Raw genomic sequence first — 16,848 nt, forward strand, 5'->3', positions numbered from 1 at the left:
ATAAAAGGCAAAGTCTTTGGTAAAAAAGAAAAACTTCCAATATAAATGATTTATATTAGTAACATGTGGATGGTCTTAAAAAATGTCATGTTTCCTCTAATAAATGTATTTTATTTTATTTTATATATTTTTAATTTAAAAAATAATTCAAAAAACTAAATTGATTACATTTATTTTTTATTATTTACCTTAAATTACTCTCATTAAATTCATATGAAAAGTATTCAAACTTTGATTGCAATTATTAATAAAGAAAATAATTTTACGTCTCTTTTTTTAATTATAAATATTTAACTCTTGAATTATATTTATTAACAAATATACTTTCCAAATTTTTTAAAAACATGACCTACTACTATACATATATATATTTAATATATTGATTTTAAAATAATTAACAGATGTTCAAATTAATTAAAATTAATTTTAGTATATTAAATCAAATTAATTTTATTATCATTATTATATTAATTTCAAAATCTCTTTTTTCATTCCTTCTAAATGTATTGGATACACATTATACTTGACTATTTTAATTATCAAGCATAAATTAGTCTCAATTTAAGACACTATTACTCTTGATTTGATTCTTAATTTATTTTAGTTAATTAATCATTTAAAAATAAATGTTAATAATGTGTTTTGTAATAATGAAATTAAGATATTTTAAATTAAACTTATTTTACTATTAAATTTTAAATTTTAAATGCATAATTAATTTTAAACACATGTCAATTTTTTAGATTGTTCATATATCGAAAATGTAGCTATTCACATCAGATTATTTTCTTTTTGTTAGAGGTTTTAGCTTTTATATATTTATATAAAATTATTACGTTTCAAAGCCTAGAAATGCAGCATCCGAATAGGATATAAAAAAATTCAGAATCAACTATTGCATTTTTATTCAAAGAAATGCAGTAAATATGACAATTATTGTGTTTTTAAAAAACTTGAAATGCAGTATTAGATTAACCATTAAAAAAAAGATAATGAATAATTATTGTGTTTAGCTTCAAAGAATCGCAATAATTACTATACTCATAATAAATGCTACGTTTCTATTAAACTAAACACAGTAATTGCCATACCCATAATAAATACTCATTAAATAAAAAACCATTAAGTCAAACAGATGAAAAAAAATTAAATGTCAAATACTGTGTTTTTGTTCAAAGAAACGTAATAATTACCATACCGATAATAAATACTTATTAAATAAAAAACCATCAAGTCAAACAAATAAAAAAATATGAGCTATCAATACCGTATTTCTATTCAAAGAAACGCAGTAAATAATCACAATTATTATGTTTTTAATCATACAAACGTAGTATTTGAGTGAAAAAAATATAAAGAAAATTTATGAGTTATCAAATATTACGTTTATATTAAAAAAAAAAAGTAAATAATCACAATTACTATGTTTCAAAGCTTATAAATGCAATATTATAGTGAAAAAATATAAAAAAAGTACTCAATTTACAAAATTTCCATAACAAAAGCAATTCACAATTACTTGATTTTTATATGTTGATTTTCATAGGGATAAAATAGAAAGAAAATATTTTTTATTCAAGTCAAATGTGGGACAACAGTAACTTTCTTTTCGAAATCTTTAAAACCCATAGGGAGAGACAGATTTATGATTTTAAGATTTTTTGGTACTATTGAGAATCTAAAATTACCTTAAGATCAGGTATCCATGAACCAAATGTGAGAGTTACATTCCCACAAGCAAAATTTCAGAGAAAAATTTCAGTTTCTCTCAAATCAAATGCTCCCATAAAAAAAAAAATAGACTTAAGTTACACCAATCCAAATAAGCAATAAAAGTCAAATTATTAAGATAACAACTATTATAGTAATTATTTTCGTATTTGTAACAAGTAATTCTTTGCATGAATATTTGAGCTAATTCCATTGGATTATATATAGAAATATAAGGACATGTCTGGTGTATATAATGATGGATATGATAGGATTATAATCATCTTATATTATATTTGATTTGTATTTAAGAAAAAAGATAGAATTACAAAAAGGATTAATCAACCTCTTGGTATGGAATGATTCAATTCTTAAAGTGGAAAGAATCATTTTTAATTAATGAGATTGAACTTACATTTTTTATTTTATATTTAAAAATTACATCACTAATTTAAATTATATAAACTTTGAGAAAAGATAATTTTGATAAATAAATAAATTATCTTATCCTAATCCTTACATAAATCAAATACAAGATAAGATGACATTATTTAATTTAATCATATTCATAATATCATTTGATTCTATTTTATAATAATCTTGTGCATTAAATGCATCCTAAATGGGTAAAATATTGTGTGAGTAAGATATTTTTTATTTTTATTTTTAGATTTTTATATTATATTAATTCTTATACTCATATTCGATGAGTATTTTAAATTTATCTTTCATTATATTCTTGCAAGTATTTAATAAATACAGATAATTCACATATCCATATTTAAAAAAAAAACTAAAATTTATTTTTTTAGTTTTTATTTTTTATTTTACATATTTATATTATTTTTTATAAATATATATTAATATATATATTTAAAAATATATTTTATTTTAATTAATCTAAAATAAAAATTTATATTATTTAATAAAAAACTATTTACTAAATATATATATATGATATATAAGGTATGGGTAAGGAATCAATAAATATTATCTGTTATTGCCTCTCATATTTGATAAAATATTTAAAATAATACTCATCTCCATCTTCAAAAGTTAATCCTTATTATCATTTCATTTAAATAAAAAATAAAATTTCTCATTGAATATGAATAAACTTGACATATCTATTTATATGGTTATTTTTAAAAAATTTGATATTTAAATATGATAATTTATAATATTATTTTATTTTTAAATTACAATTTTTTTATAAAAAAACTCTAAAACTATATATCTAATTACATATTTACTGTGGTTATTGGTGACAGTTAAGCAATTATCCTTCATATATATTCTCCTTTCATCTTCTACATAATTTGACACCAAAGTTTTGTTTTGTCTTTTTCATTATTTTCCTTAAATTTGCAAACTGAAAAGCCAAATTTAAATATCTTTTAGCAAAACCCAAATTGACGTTAATAGAAACAAACATTTTTTTGCAACTAAAAATTTAAAGCATCAAAAAATGGCGAAAATCATAAACAAACAACTGAGAAAATGTCACAAAGGCAAAGCCAAAGAAAATTGTCAATTTTATTATAGTATTGATGCAGAAAACCTAGGCTAGTGATTCATTTTCCATATACAGTCAACTCACCTACACTATTCTGCAGCAAAATTTTTCCTTTTTTTTAAAAAATATAATTATTATACTTTTAAAGGTGTTCTTTTCTTTTTGTTTGTTTGTTTTTGTCATTGGTTTGCCAGTTGTTAGAATTACTGCAAAAAGCAAGATCTTTTACTTTGATCCTCTGTAAGAACACTGTAATCTTTCCTCCTTTTCTCTCCACAAGAAATTCCCACTTTTTTCTTAACCTAGAAACTCACAGTTACAGCCTCACAATAAGTTCAGTGAGATTTTCCTGCATTCCTGCATTCAATTCTCCCTCTCCTTCTCTTTCTCTCTCTCTCTTCTGCCACCGAATTAAACTAGCCACATGACGTTTTCATTGGGAACCCACCTTATTATTCTAATTATATATTATTATTATCATTTTGATAAATTATTATTAAATATTTCTTTTATTAAATTTTATCACATCATTTTATTTTTATCAAATTGTTATCATTTTATTTTTATTTTAATGCTTAATATATTATTTAGTGGGCCTCTCGAGGCAAAGAAGCCCAGGTGATACCCACTGCACACCCATCTGCTATTCTCCTTCTTCTTCATCTTAACTTATTATAAATAGTCACCCTAACCCCATTACATACACTTCTCTCAGTATCTCTCCACCCAAAAAAAAACACCTCACTTTACTCTTCACTACCAAAAATTCACTTCCCCCTTTAGCTTCCAAAAGGTTACTAAAAAATCCAGAAAAAAAAGGCCCCATTCATCTTTTTCTAAGGTGAAAGAGCTCATCTTTTTTTTTTTTTGGGGGGGGGGGGGGGGTTAGCCATGGCTTCAATTCTTACTACTTGTTCGAGTGCACCACCAAGTTTTTACTTTGATGAGAAATGGAAGTTGTCAAAGAAAGAAAGTTCATCAAGAAGCCGCTCTTCATCTTCAGCATCTTCGTTCATGATCAAGAATTCTTCCTCTTCTTCTTCGAATAAAAGATGTGCTTTTACAAGGAAATGTGCAAGATTAGTCAAAGAACAAAGGGTTCGTTTTTACATCATGAGGCGTTGCATTACCATGCTTATTTGCTGGCGTGACTACACTGATTCTTGAACAAAATTCAAGAAAGAAAAAAAATGGTCTCTTTTTTCCTTTTTTTTTTTTTTGAGATGGTTTTTTCCTTTTTGGAAGGTTCATTAGCTAGCAAGAACAGCTTTGTTTTTTGGTTTATTAATGGCATTCAAGCAAGCAAGCAATAAGAAGATATCAAGTTATATATACTTGTATATAATGTTTTCATTTTTTTTTTTTGGGGGGGGGGGGTGGAGTTTTTTAGAATTTTTTTTTTTGTAACAGTCTTTGAATCTCCAATTAATGTGACTGTTTCTTTCATCAAATGATTAATATTAATATAAATAGAGGGAATCAAATTATAGGTTTTTCTTTTTTTTCTCTTCATATTTACAGTATTTTTTTGCTGTTTTCTTTTCTGGTTTTCTTCAAGCAAGGAGATCAGGAAGGAAGAGAGAGATTACATTCAACTGTTGCTTGGTTAAGCTATGTGGATCGGGGTGTGGATTGCTGACACAGATTATATTTTAATTATTATTTTTCAATGACATTTTAATTTTTTAGCAGTTTTTAGTTCATTCAATTTTATAATGTTTGTTGTCACATTTGGACATGGCATCGAGGGAGTTTTTAATATTTTAACTCTCCCGGGATAACTTAAAATACCATTTTTTTCCTTTATTTTTTAACATTAATTGTATTATAAATATTAATACTAAACTCTTTTTCTTTCCTTATTATGTATTTATTTTGCAGGGAAGCTTAAGTTGTACCAAATTTACTCATAATTTATTTTTTAATTGAAGAAAAGAATTTTTTTTGGTATAAAACAAGTCGACAGACCATAACATAAAAAAATTGCAGGTATTAATCAGATATAATTTTATATGAATTAATTAAATTAAATTTTAATTAAAAAATAAATAAAATTTATTTCATAATTTTAAGATAAACCTCAAAATTAGATAAGGTCATTGAAATAAATATTTTTATAAAAAATAAAGGTAAAATTCATCCAAGTTTTTTAAATTTAGTCAAAATTTAACTTAAATTTATTACTTTTAAACATGAACATTTTTCTTTAAAGTTATCAATTTGTTGAACAAATCAATCCTATCGTTAAATAAACGTTAAAAAATTGCTACAGAATACAAAAAGTGTTCAGATTTATAATTAAAAAATTATTTAAGTTTTAACTTTTATTATAATCAATCAATCTTGTCAATATTTACTTACATTCAATTAAATTATTATTTGGATAAAAATATGAACGCCATTCATTTATCAGTAAAATATGACATAATTAATATATTTAAAAGTTAAATAAAATAATTTTATCTTTTTTTTCTCTATTTTCTCTCACATTCTCTTTTAAAAATCTTTCTAAAGTTCAATTAATTATAGTTTAAAAATTGATTAATTCAATTTTGTTATGTGATTAAATTTGGTCAAATTAAAATTTAATTGAATCAAAATAAAAAATAAAAAATTTGATTGATTGTAATAAAATGTTAAAGACTTAAATGATTATGAAATTATAATTCATAAACTTTTTTTTTACCTTTTAACGTTAAAAAATCTATTAATATGATGTTGTAGAAACTATTATGCATTTGAAAGCAAAAAAACTTTAAATACTCAATTCAAAAGATAAAGATTTGACATTTTTTACAACAGAAAATAAATTACGAATTTATTATTTTTATTCATTTCATTTTTTTGAAACAGAAAGATTAAGACAAGGATTTTCAGTTTATTTTCTAAAAAAGGAAAAAAGATATATATTAGAAAAAAACCTTTTATTTTGGTTATTTCAAATAAATTTTTTTTGTAGTTTTGTTAAATTTAATAACAATTTTTATTTTCATTGTTTAAAAAAAGACTGCATTATATACAATTCAAAAACATTTTTTAAAAGAAAAAAAATTTGTCATTGTAAAATAAAATAAAAAATTAATTTTTTCTTTAAAAAATGCTATTTTCCTTTTTTTTATTTGTAATTTAAACACAAAATAATACAATATATTTAGATAATTTTATAATTGTTTAAATTTAGTTAACTGTGTTAACTATTTTAAGATGGAGGGTACATTTCTGAAATTAATGGACTTAACTTGAATTCTAACTAAACTTACAAAATTTGAATGAAATTTACCCAAAAAAATAATGTTTTTCTTTTTGTTCCAGAAGTAAAAATCGATGAAAAGGAATTTTAGAATTTTGTATAATTTCACTGCTGCAACAAAGGTTGCTGGCCGGAGAAGTAATTAGGCACTATTTTCTATGTTTCTGTGAAAAAAAATCCAAATGATCATATTATACTGCAACTTTGAGATGGACCACTTTGACGTCCTATACTCTGTAGGGACATATTAGTAAATCCAAATTTATTGGTAAATGGTAGTAATTTATTTATGTTTTCTGGTTTTCGGTGTTAGTACATTATTTTTTAAAAAAATTTTGATGAATTATTTTTTGATAAATAATTCTAGTAAATACGAAGAATCATGCAGGGTATTTCTGTTCAAAAAATTATTACAGCTGGGGTTCCCTGTAGTTATACCGTGGGTGGTGTTTATTAATGGATCTGACCAATGGCTTTGGATATCATAAACTTTCAGTACTAAAATAAGTAATCTACAGTAAAGTTATTAAATTCTTTTGCCTGGCTATATCATATTAATATTATTAATTATTTTTTCAATCTGAAAAAAAAAAATGGTTAGAATGGTATTAGCTTTGGGAATGAAAATATCGTTGGCACTCATTTGACATTTGTTGGTCAAATTCACAATCCCTCTGCTTCCCTCGAATTTGTTTTTCTACCATTAATATAATATATATTTTTTGATATAAAAATATTGTAATTAAAAATAAAAAAATTATAAATATTAAAATTTAAAATTTAATCGAATATCAAATTTTAAGAATAATTATATGAATTAATTAAATTAAAATTTATATTCTAATAAAATATATATTGTTATTACACTTTTCTCATCCATAAAACCTTATCTTAGATAAAAAATCCCATCTCAAGATAAAGACTATCTCATCGTCGTCCACTTAAATTAATCTTTAAAACTCATTGTATTTTATATGAACAAAAGATCATTATGGGAATTTTAAGCAATTAGTTGAGGAATAAGAGTAATGAGAAACGAATTATATATATAGAAATTGATGATCGATGGATAATAGGTCTCTTTCAATATTGTTAAATAACAATGACATTTGAACTATTTGTTTGTGCAGAAAGGAAATGCCAAAAAATGATAACAATGTGAAGTTTTATAGCATGGTATAACTTTATAAGGTAAAAGGAATGTCTAATTCATGTTTTCATATAAAAGAAGAAAGTCTTTAATTTGAACATGATCATTTGAAATAATAAATTTTAATCAAGTTCGTTACATATCTTTATTTTAATAATCAATCCATCGCTTTTTTAATATAAAAAAATTAAAAAATTTTACTAGTATTATCATCTATCTCTATCATACAAGTTGATGAAAATGTTGAAAAATAAATTTAAGTGAATTAAATTTAAGAATAGATTAAAAATAATTTTCATTAATCACATCATTATACTAAGTCCAAGTTTCTTGATAGCCGATTTTGAGGTTATTTGGTAAGCACTTCTCACCTCAGTGTCCATTTGTGGGCGAGATAGGTAATGTCTTCTTTTTACTTTTGTGTTTACCTTTCGTGGATTTCTTTGTCTCCTCTCAATTTCTTTTGGGTCCTCCTCATAGATTTAGGTCAAAGAAGAAGCCTTTTTTTTTTATATATAAATTTTTCTCCCACATTTTCTCCATGGCATGCACTTTCTAGGCATTCAAAGAAACATCACTCAAGAACAAGATCAAGATTTGAACATTAATGATTGAATTATAGCTTGGCGTGCTAAATGGGGCCTGAAGAACAAAATGATAAAGAGAGAAGGAAAATAAAAAACACGCACAATAATAGCAAATTCCTAAACGGTAGTGTATAGGGTGGCCTAGACCTACAAAAGGTCAAAGAAAGAAAGTGGGAAAAAATATAGGTCACGCTACAAATCTTGACTTCAATGATTAATATCTCTGAATTATATTTGGATGTCGGATTTTTTGAAAATTACATTTGGATATGAATGGTAAATAACTTGCTTTTTGTTGACAGTAGTGGTCTAAAAAGGTAATTAACATGGTTTTTCATTGTTTGATGGTTATTTGATATGTTGTTAAAATTGATATTTAAAAATTATGAGAATAAAAAAATTTATGCATATAATATTATTTTTAATTAAATAAGTATGATGTTAAAAAATTAAGATAAATTAATTTTTTTTAAAAAAATGATTTTCTAGTTTTTTGAGATTATAATGATCGGTTTATCAAGTTGTAATTTGGCTCAAATTTATTTGCAACAGTGACTCAAATCTTTCTTTCGTTTTGTTAATTGATTATGGAATCTTAGCTTGTGCCCTTAACCTATATAAAATATTAATTATTCATCCCATGAAGTCAAATTTTGTCTTTTATTTGGTCCCAAAGAGTATGAGAATGTACGATAAGCTATGAAAATAATTTTGAGCCACAAAACTTTTATACTAACCGAAGTTATGTTTATTAAGGAGAATGAAAAAGATTTTAATTTGATAATTAAAATTCATAAATATATATGTTATTTATATAGTTCAATAGTTGAATTAATTTTTCATATTTTTGACAAACAAAAATGTTAGAGAAATCTAGAATCTCAAAGAAATCTGAAGAGTCACTGGGACCAAATTTGGTAATGGAGTGATCCATAGTTTAAGGAAAGCTGTCATTATTGCATCCATTGCTGCCTCTCTATCCTTTAGATAAAGAGCCAATAGATTGGGTCCAAACCCTAACCCTAAAATCCTCATTCAAACAAAGTGTTAAACACTATTCCCGAGAGCCGAAATCGCAAACACATTTGTGGGCCTAGCCCTAAACCCTGAAAATTAACTTATATATTTATTATATAAGGAAAGCTATTAGGAAATAGGCAGAACCTTTAGGTTCCTATTTGGTCAACGGTCACATCAAAGACACGCAAGCTTGAAACGCCTGAAATTGGGACCAGCCCATTTGGCACCTCCCCATTGGAAATCACCTTCCAAACGGGACCATCAGTCACATGGGAGGCAAGAAAAAATATGGGACCCCCCACCCTTCAAAAAGGTTTCGCTCTTTGGAGTTAATCAAAGGTGGGTCCCCCTTCCTCCCATCTTTGGGTGGTGGTGGTGTGGGGCTTTTTGCCCACATGAGATTTTAGCTGATAAGAGGACAGCTCTGGCCTTTGGTGGGGCAAATTATTGGAGGGTGGGGTCCCCTTTGCTTCACTTCTCCAAGGGACAAGGTATCATCTTTTAATGGAGAATAATAACAGGGGTGCCCTTGCCCATATTTGTATGTGCGTATAACTTGGACCACAACTCACAATTTTCTATGGCTCTTTTCTTTTATGCATTGCATTTGGACTTGGCTAAACCTTGAAGGCCTTGTTAATTTGAGTAATGGTTTTAATATTTATCCTAATAATTAATTATTCATATACATCCAAATAGTAATAACTTTCATTTCACAACGTTATATTAAAAGAATTTCATTTGATGATATCAATGTTTGGGCCTTAGCCATTATATTTTTGGCAAAAGGCCTTGTCCCATTGCACATTTGGGGCATTGAGCGTCAAACTAATCTTCTCCAAACTAACAAAGGAGAGCCCCACGCATCAATTCGTCATTTCTACTTCGCGGTCTTTTTCACATGCTAGAAACCACTAGTGGGAATATCATTTCTCTCCATTTGGGAAAAACCAGTTTTTTTTTTTTTTTTTTAAATCTTCATCTAACCAAAATTTTTTTTCTTTTTAAAATCCTTTTTGACGCCTGTATGGCTAGCAGAATCGACGACGATTCCTTCCGAAATATCGCCATTGACCCGACCCAAATATCCAATTCCTCACTCTCTTCGGGTCCTCAGTCCAAGCTCCATTCCTGGTCAGTTAAAGACCCTTTTTTATATTTTTTTTATTTACTTAAATATTTCTTTTACTGATTTTTTTAAAGCACTAGGGTTATTTTTAATTTGAAAATAGAGTAGAAGAAAATCTGAGGCATTGGGCTTTTTCTGTGTGTAATTTTAGGGTTTATATGCTTTAATTATAATTTTTGAGAGAAATTGTGAGGGAAAAGAACCCAATGATGTACAACGATATACTAGTATAATATTGATATTTCCCATTTGGGGAAATTTCTGGGAAAATGGGGGAAGAAATGAGGGTATTAGGATTTAGGGTTTTACGTATTTATTCCTAATTTTGAGAGAAATTGTAAGGAGAACAGGTTAAACTGGTATGTTACATTGTTTATGAGTTTAAATTGGTTTTCTTAAAATTTTTATCGATTTTGGTCTTAAATTTAGGTACCATGGTGGAATATGATCCATATAACTGACTTTGCATTGCGGAAAAAGGGCAGTTTTTCAATTTGTTTTGTTTGTAAACATGCAACAATCATCAAGCATTTTGGGGATTGAGGGTTGTTGTAATAGATTGGAGTTGTGTTTACCTTATTCTTATTTCTTGGACAACCTTTTTGATAATTAACTCAGTTGATTTGCCTTTTCTTTCCTTCCAAGGTTCACCTTATTTATTTTCTAAAGGTATATTACCTCATTATGTGTGTATGCAGGTTTAATTTTGTTGCTTAAATCATGGAACTGGTGTTTAATCAATAAGGTTCTAAAAGTTCATTTTTTTTCGTATCTGGTGTTTATATTGCCGATCAGGTTTTTAAAAGACTAGCACCATGGATGATGTAATTGATTTGTCTGGTGATGGAGGTGTTATTAAGAAGATCATAACACAAGCCAAAGCTGGCGCACTTGCTCCTTCAGAGGACCTTCCTATGGTTAATGGTATGCACTTGTGGCATGGCATGTAGTCTTTACTCATTTGCTATGATGACTAATCAGTGGTATTTAATTTATCTATTCATTAGTAAACCTTTTTTGAACTTCTTGGTGGACAAATATCTATGTCAAGAAAAACATCATTTGTCAGTATATACTCCAATTGCAGATGTAATAATGATAAAGTGTTTGCTCAGCTTGAAGTTTATTTTCTTTTTTCTTTATTTTTTTTTCTATGTAGTCCAAATATACAAATGAGCACTCCCCCGGCGGATTCCTGATATGTAAAAGTTGCTTGTTTGGTATCGAACGGTTCATTATGAAGGCACTCTTGCTGAAACTGGTGAAGTTTTTGATGCTACACATGAAGGTAACTCTGTTTTCTCCTTTGAGCTTGGAAAAGGCACAGTTATTCAGGCTTGGGACATTGCTTTAGGAACTATGAAGGTCAAAATATACTTTCTTCATGCAGTTTCTAAGTGATTTGGTTTTCCATTACATACTTTTTTCCTTTTCAACAGGTTGGTGAAGTTGCAAAAATAACTTGCAAGCCAGAGTATGCATATAGTACTACAGGCTCTCCTCCTGATATCCTACCTAAGTATGTGTTTCTACTTGTCATCTTTTAATTTCAGTAAAAATGCATTCCTTGAGTCAACAGCTATGTCGGTAGAAATATAGGATCTTGAATAGGCACTGTCTTTTGTTGAGAGATTTAGTCAGGACCTGTTGTACATCCTCGGATGATTCCCCTGTTGAGTATACAGTTGAATTGACCTGCTTGGATTTTTAGCTTTGAAATTGGATCATTGTATCTCTCTAATTTGCTAAGGATGAATTTGATGATTGCATGTTTTTGATGCAGTGCTACCCTTATTTTTGAGGTTGAGATATTGTCCTGCAGGCCACGAAAAGGTTCCAGTCTTGGTAGTGCTTCAGAGGAGAGAGCTAAGCTAGAGTAAGTCGCTTTTTTTTTTTTCCTCACCTCTTTCTATGGCTCTTATTCTCATTGGATCTTCATTTTATCAATTTAGAATCACTCTCTCTTCTTAGATATGTCTAATACTTGGAACGAAGTAGACTTCATTTACCTTTTGATAAACTTAAAATTAGAGAGTTGAAGAAGCAGAGGGATATTGCTGCTGCTGTGAAGGAAGAAGAAAAAAAGAAGGAGAGAAGACGCAATGGCTGTTGCTGCTGCCCGCGTTCAAGCCAAGTTAGAGGCCAAGAAAGGTCAAGGAGAAGGGAAGGGCAAAGCCAAATAGTTGCTTATCATACAGTAATAGAAGAATTGTATTTGATAATTAGACCAAGTAAAAATATATTAAACTGATGAAGTTCCATCTGAGCCATTTAAATGGTTATATTGGTTCCTGTTAATGTTGAAAAGGGTCACCACCACACTCTCATGGATAATTCGTTTAAAATTCTCAATTCATTGATAAACTTATATTTACTTTTAAGTTTTCATGTTAAAAAGTGGTCATTGCATGTTAAGACATTCGCCTTTGTTACGTACAATATATCAAAGATGCATGATAAACTCCATTGAGTTTGAAAATAATAATAATAATAATAATAATAATAATAATAATAATAATAAAGAGCCAATCGAAATGGAATAAAGATCAGTGATTCCGGTATACAGACTTTGCAAATTCGAGCTTTCAAATATCTTGAACCCCAGAGGTGAATCCTCGGTTAAAATAAATTAATACTGAAGTAGAAAAGAGGAGTAAAAATACCTGAGGTGAGTTCGAAGGCAACGCTTGTTGCATTGAGGAGTCACTGCTGGAAGCAAAATTAACTTCTCATAAGATTGTAAGCTTATAGGTTCAAAAGAATTTCCACACCAAAAACAAAAAAGAAAGAAAAAAATGTAAACAAAGACAGTTCTATCAACTCAAAGATTAAACAACCATAAATAAATACACCACAAGCTTTCCAAAAATTGTCCTCAAATGCATGAAAGGATCACAAAAATAACTTCGCATTCTAAAGATCAGCCTGTAATCTGTTTGTCATTCAAAACTTTTAGCCGTATAAAGAAACTATAGTATTAATTGTTAGCATGAGATGATCCAGAAAAATTGTTGGTGAATATTATGCATATAGAAGAGACCCAAGAAGTGCTGTGTATGTGTTGCATGGACATAGAAAGACAATCAAGACTCGTAAAATTTCCTCCACGCTTCCTTTTAAGGCTTTGTTTAACATTCACTTGTTCAATGAGACAGCTCAAGGAAAAATTTTGCAGTTAATATATATACTTCCTTTCCAAAAGCAAACCAGTATTGTGGACACCTTATTTAGTCGAAGGCCTAAATTAATTGAGTTTGGATCCAATATAAGCCCAATTATAAGATTTTCTTTATTTGTCATTTTTTTATTTTTATCTATTTGATGTTTTACTTTTATTGTATTTATCTGTGTATATATATTTATCTTATTGATTTATTGATTTTTCTTTTTTATCTGTTTTAGTATATTTTTCTTATTATTTATTTTATTGGTTGTCTTTATTGTTGATTATCTTTATTTTTTTATTATTATTATTTACTTTATTTGTTATCTTCACAATTGATTATCCTTAATTTTAATTTTATCTTATCTTTAAATTATCTTTAAAAAAAAAAGAGATAACTTTTTGAGTAAAAAGGGGATTGCTTGGCCAAAATTCAAAAGGAAAAAGGTTTGGTGATAAAGCTATTTATCAGAATCAGATTTGGACTTAAATTTTTAAACATAAATGGTAATTTCTTTTATGATAATATGAAAGTTTTTTAAAGGTCGAGTTATAATATATATGAAATTTTGTTGATTTTGTCTTATAAATAAATAGCAAGGAAAACAATCATAGAGCAGTCGAGAAATAAGAAAAAAAAACGAGTAAAAAAATCACTTAGTTGTAATTTTGATTTCTTGGTTGGAAGTTGTTTTGATATTTGTTTTTAGGAATTAGAGGTAATTAGAAGAGGGCACCACATTGAAAGATCAAATCTTACAAAAAGAGGAAATTCTTTTGGAAATTTTTGGAAAATTTCAAGAAGTTTTGAATTTTTCTTTGAATTTTCTGGCCAAGTTCATATTTTTTGATCAAATTTTGGCGAAGTTTCTAGAATCTAGTAACCAAGTGTAGATTCCAGCCAACATTCTAGTGAAGGACCTAGATTCCAGCCATAATTCTAGAATTTGATGAACTTGCCAATGGATGGTGAAGATCAGTGATCAGAATTTGGAAAAATTCAAAAAAAAAAAGAAAAAGGCTCTAGAAAGTAGAATAAAGGGCAATAAGAGAGAGAGGGAAAAGAGAAATTTGAGTAGGGAAAGGAAAATTTGGGGTTTTTTTTATTATAGTACTAGAAAATGACATCGTTTGGAGCTTCATTAAACACCTTAAGATTTACACGTTTTATTATGGGCAACCAGACTTGCAGCGCGACCCGGTTTGGCGATCTATTTTCCAGTGGCCATTGTTGAACGAAGCCGAGTTGAATATAAAGCCGTTTTAACCATTGCCTGTTCCTGTAGTTGAGCCATCTTCCAATCGCTAAGTTGAGCCGATCTTTTGGTATTATTTTCCATTCTTTTTCCCTTTTTCTTTTCCTTTTTATTTGTTATTTGTTTATTCATTTATTTATTGTGAATATTTTTAAATAATAATAATAATAATAATAATAATAATAATAATAATAATATTTTAGATTAATAAACCTTACCAATATATTGGAAATTTCAAATTCCTAAAAATGATTTTTTGAATAAGGTTCAGATATTTTAAAAATAAATTTTGCATAAATAAACCTTACCAACATATTAAAGGGTTTGTGATTTTTTTAAAATAAGATTTTATCAACATATTAAAAAATTTTATTAATTTAAAATATGTATATAATTAAAAAATATGTTTTAGAAAGAAAAAAAATTTGCAACAAAATCTTATCAACATATTGGAGGATGTTTTTGAATAGAAAATCTTATTAACATATTAAAAAATATTTTTGAAAAATAAATTTTTTAATTGGATTTTGAATTTCCAATGATGGAATTGCTAAAAATGTTGCAAATAGCAATTTCTATATAAATTCCTAGGTTAGAAATTCTTTCTAAATTTTACCAATATATTGGGGAATTTAGAAAAGATTTTCAACATCAAGATTCCCAAAAATCCCACTTGTCACAAATAAAAATTTTACAAAATATTAATGAATCTAATAATGGAGTCTTTTCAAAGCATGACAAATAGTCTCTTTGAATACTCCTATGGTGAAGGAATGTTCTAAAATTATTACTAACATATTGGAATAATATACGGTCACTTTCTAATATTAAATTATTCGTTTAAATCCTTTTAGGCTTTTGTATAACATGAAATCAAACTGATACCATTATTTGGATGAGTGTTGTGGGGGTACTATAGCCTTCCCTATACGTAACCACACTTATGAACCCAATTATAGTTTCATAGACTAGGATCTACCTTTTAAAGATATCCGAGTCAAGCTTGGGACCTCTCTTTAAAATGGGATAGATTCAATTAGGTGGCCAATCGCACCTAAATAAAAAAGATTGGTGGTGACTCTTAAGTCCATCTTTAGTGATAGATTTTTAGACTTATACGTTATGATAGTTTAGTGACTTTGCTAGGGATAAGTCGAGAGTCAGGCCAGTAAAATCGTATTAAGAATTTTTATTATATATTTTATTTACTTTTCATATATATATATATTGTTATCCACTTGCATGTACATAACATTAGCTCTATACTCAAGCTTTATCTCTTAGGAGAGAGTTAAGTACCTATACTCTCATGAGATTTCATGCCTTTACTTAGGCTAGCAAAACACTGTCACTCAATTGTATCCTTTTTGTTTGTAGCTTGTGATGGGTGAGGATTCGAATGCCTTATTAGTCTGTGATGGACAATGATGCGAGGAACAATTTGGTAACCTATAGAGTCAATCCTAAGCCATATATAGTGAGTTGTAATTAACTTAACCCATAGGTAGAGCCATGTTTTTCCTTTTGTAGAAATGATCCAAAATTAGGTCACATACCTTTTGTTATACATAAGTTGTATACTAACTCATTTTGTCTTCTTTGTAGACACTCTATTTAGTCTAGGGTTCAAACTAATTGGGCCCAAATCTAATCTAAGCCCAATTGTCCAATTTCTTACCCTTTTTTTTTATATCTTATTTGCCTTATTTATTTATTTACCTTTTTTTATATTTTAGTCTTTTATTTATCTAGTTTTAAATTTTTATCATAAATTATGTCAATGAAATTTGTGGAGTAATTTGAGGATGATCTCTGTAATTAAGACTAAAACATGATCTTTTCAAATACTAAAGGAAGGTTGAAAAGAAATCAAATAAAGGAATCAAAGTTAGATTTAATTTAGAAAATTTTGAGGGATTTTGAAAATCAAGGAAAATCAAGACAATTATATAAATTAATTAAGTTGCTTTTAAAGAGAATCAAGAAAAAAAAATTAGAGCATAATTTGATCTGCAATCCTTTCCATTTGATGCAAATCCCTAAAATTCCTAGTAAAAAGCTCTATAT

General features: G+C 27.4%; 2 pseudogenes across 1 annotated transcript; both read left to right on the plus strand.

Annotated features, from left to right (window-relative positions):
- Positions 1–3,932: 3,932 nt before the first annotated feature.
- On the plus strand, positions 3,933–4,615 carry LOC111294832 (small polypeptide DEVIL 11 pseudogene; annotated as a pseudogene).
- Positions 4,616–11,177: 6,562 nt separating this feature from the next.
- Positions 11,178–12,750, plus strand: LOC111294065 (peptidyl-prolyl cis-trans isomerase FKBP20-1-like; annotated as a pseudogene). The gene is made up of 5 exons (XR_016327293.1): positions 11,178–11,286; positions 11,567–11,727; positions 11,802–11,881; positions 12,146–12,238; positions 12,394–12,750. The product of XR_016327293.1 is annotated as a peptidyl-prolyl cis-trans isomerase FKBP20-1-like (transcript).
- The last annotated feature ends 4,098 nt before the right edge of the window (positions 12,751–16,848 follow it).

This window comes from Durio zibethinus, chromosome 14, assembly GCF_047325235.1.
Source record: "Durio zibethinus cultivar Kanyao isolate XHJ-2024 chromosome 14, ASM4732523v1, whole genome shotgun sequence".
NCBI lineage: Eukaryota > Viridiplantae > Streptophyta > Magnoliopsida > Malvales > Malvaceae > Durio > Durio zibethinus.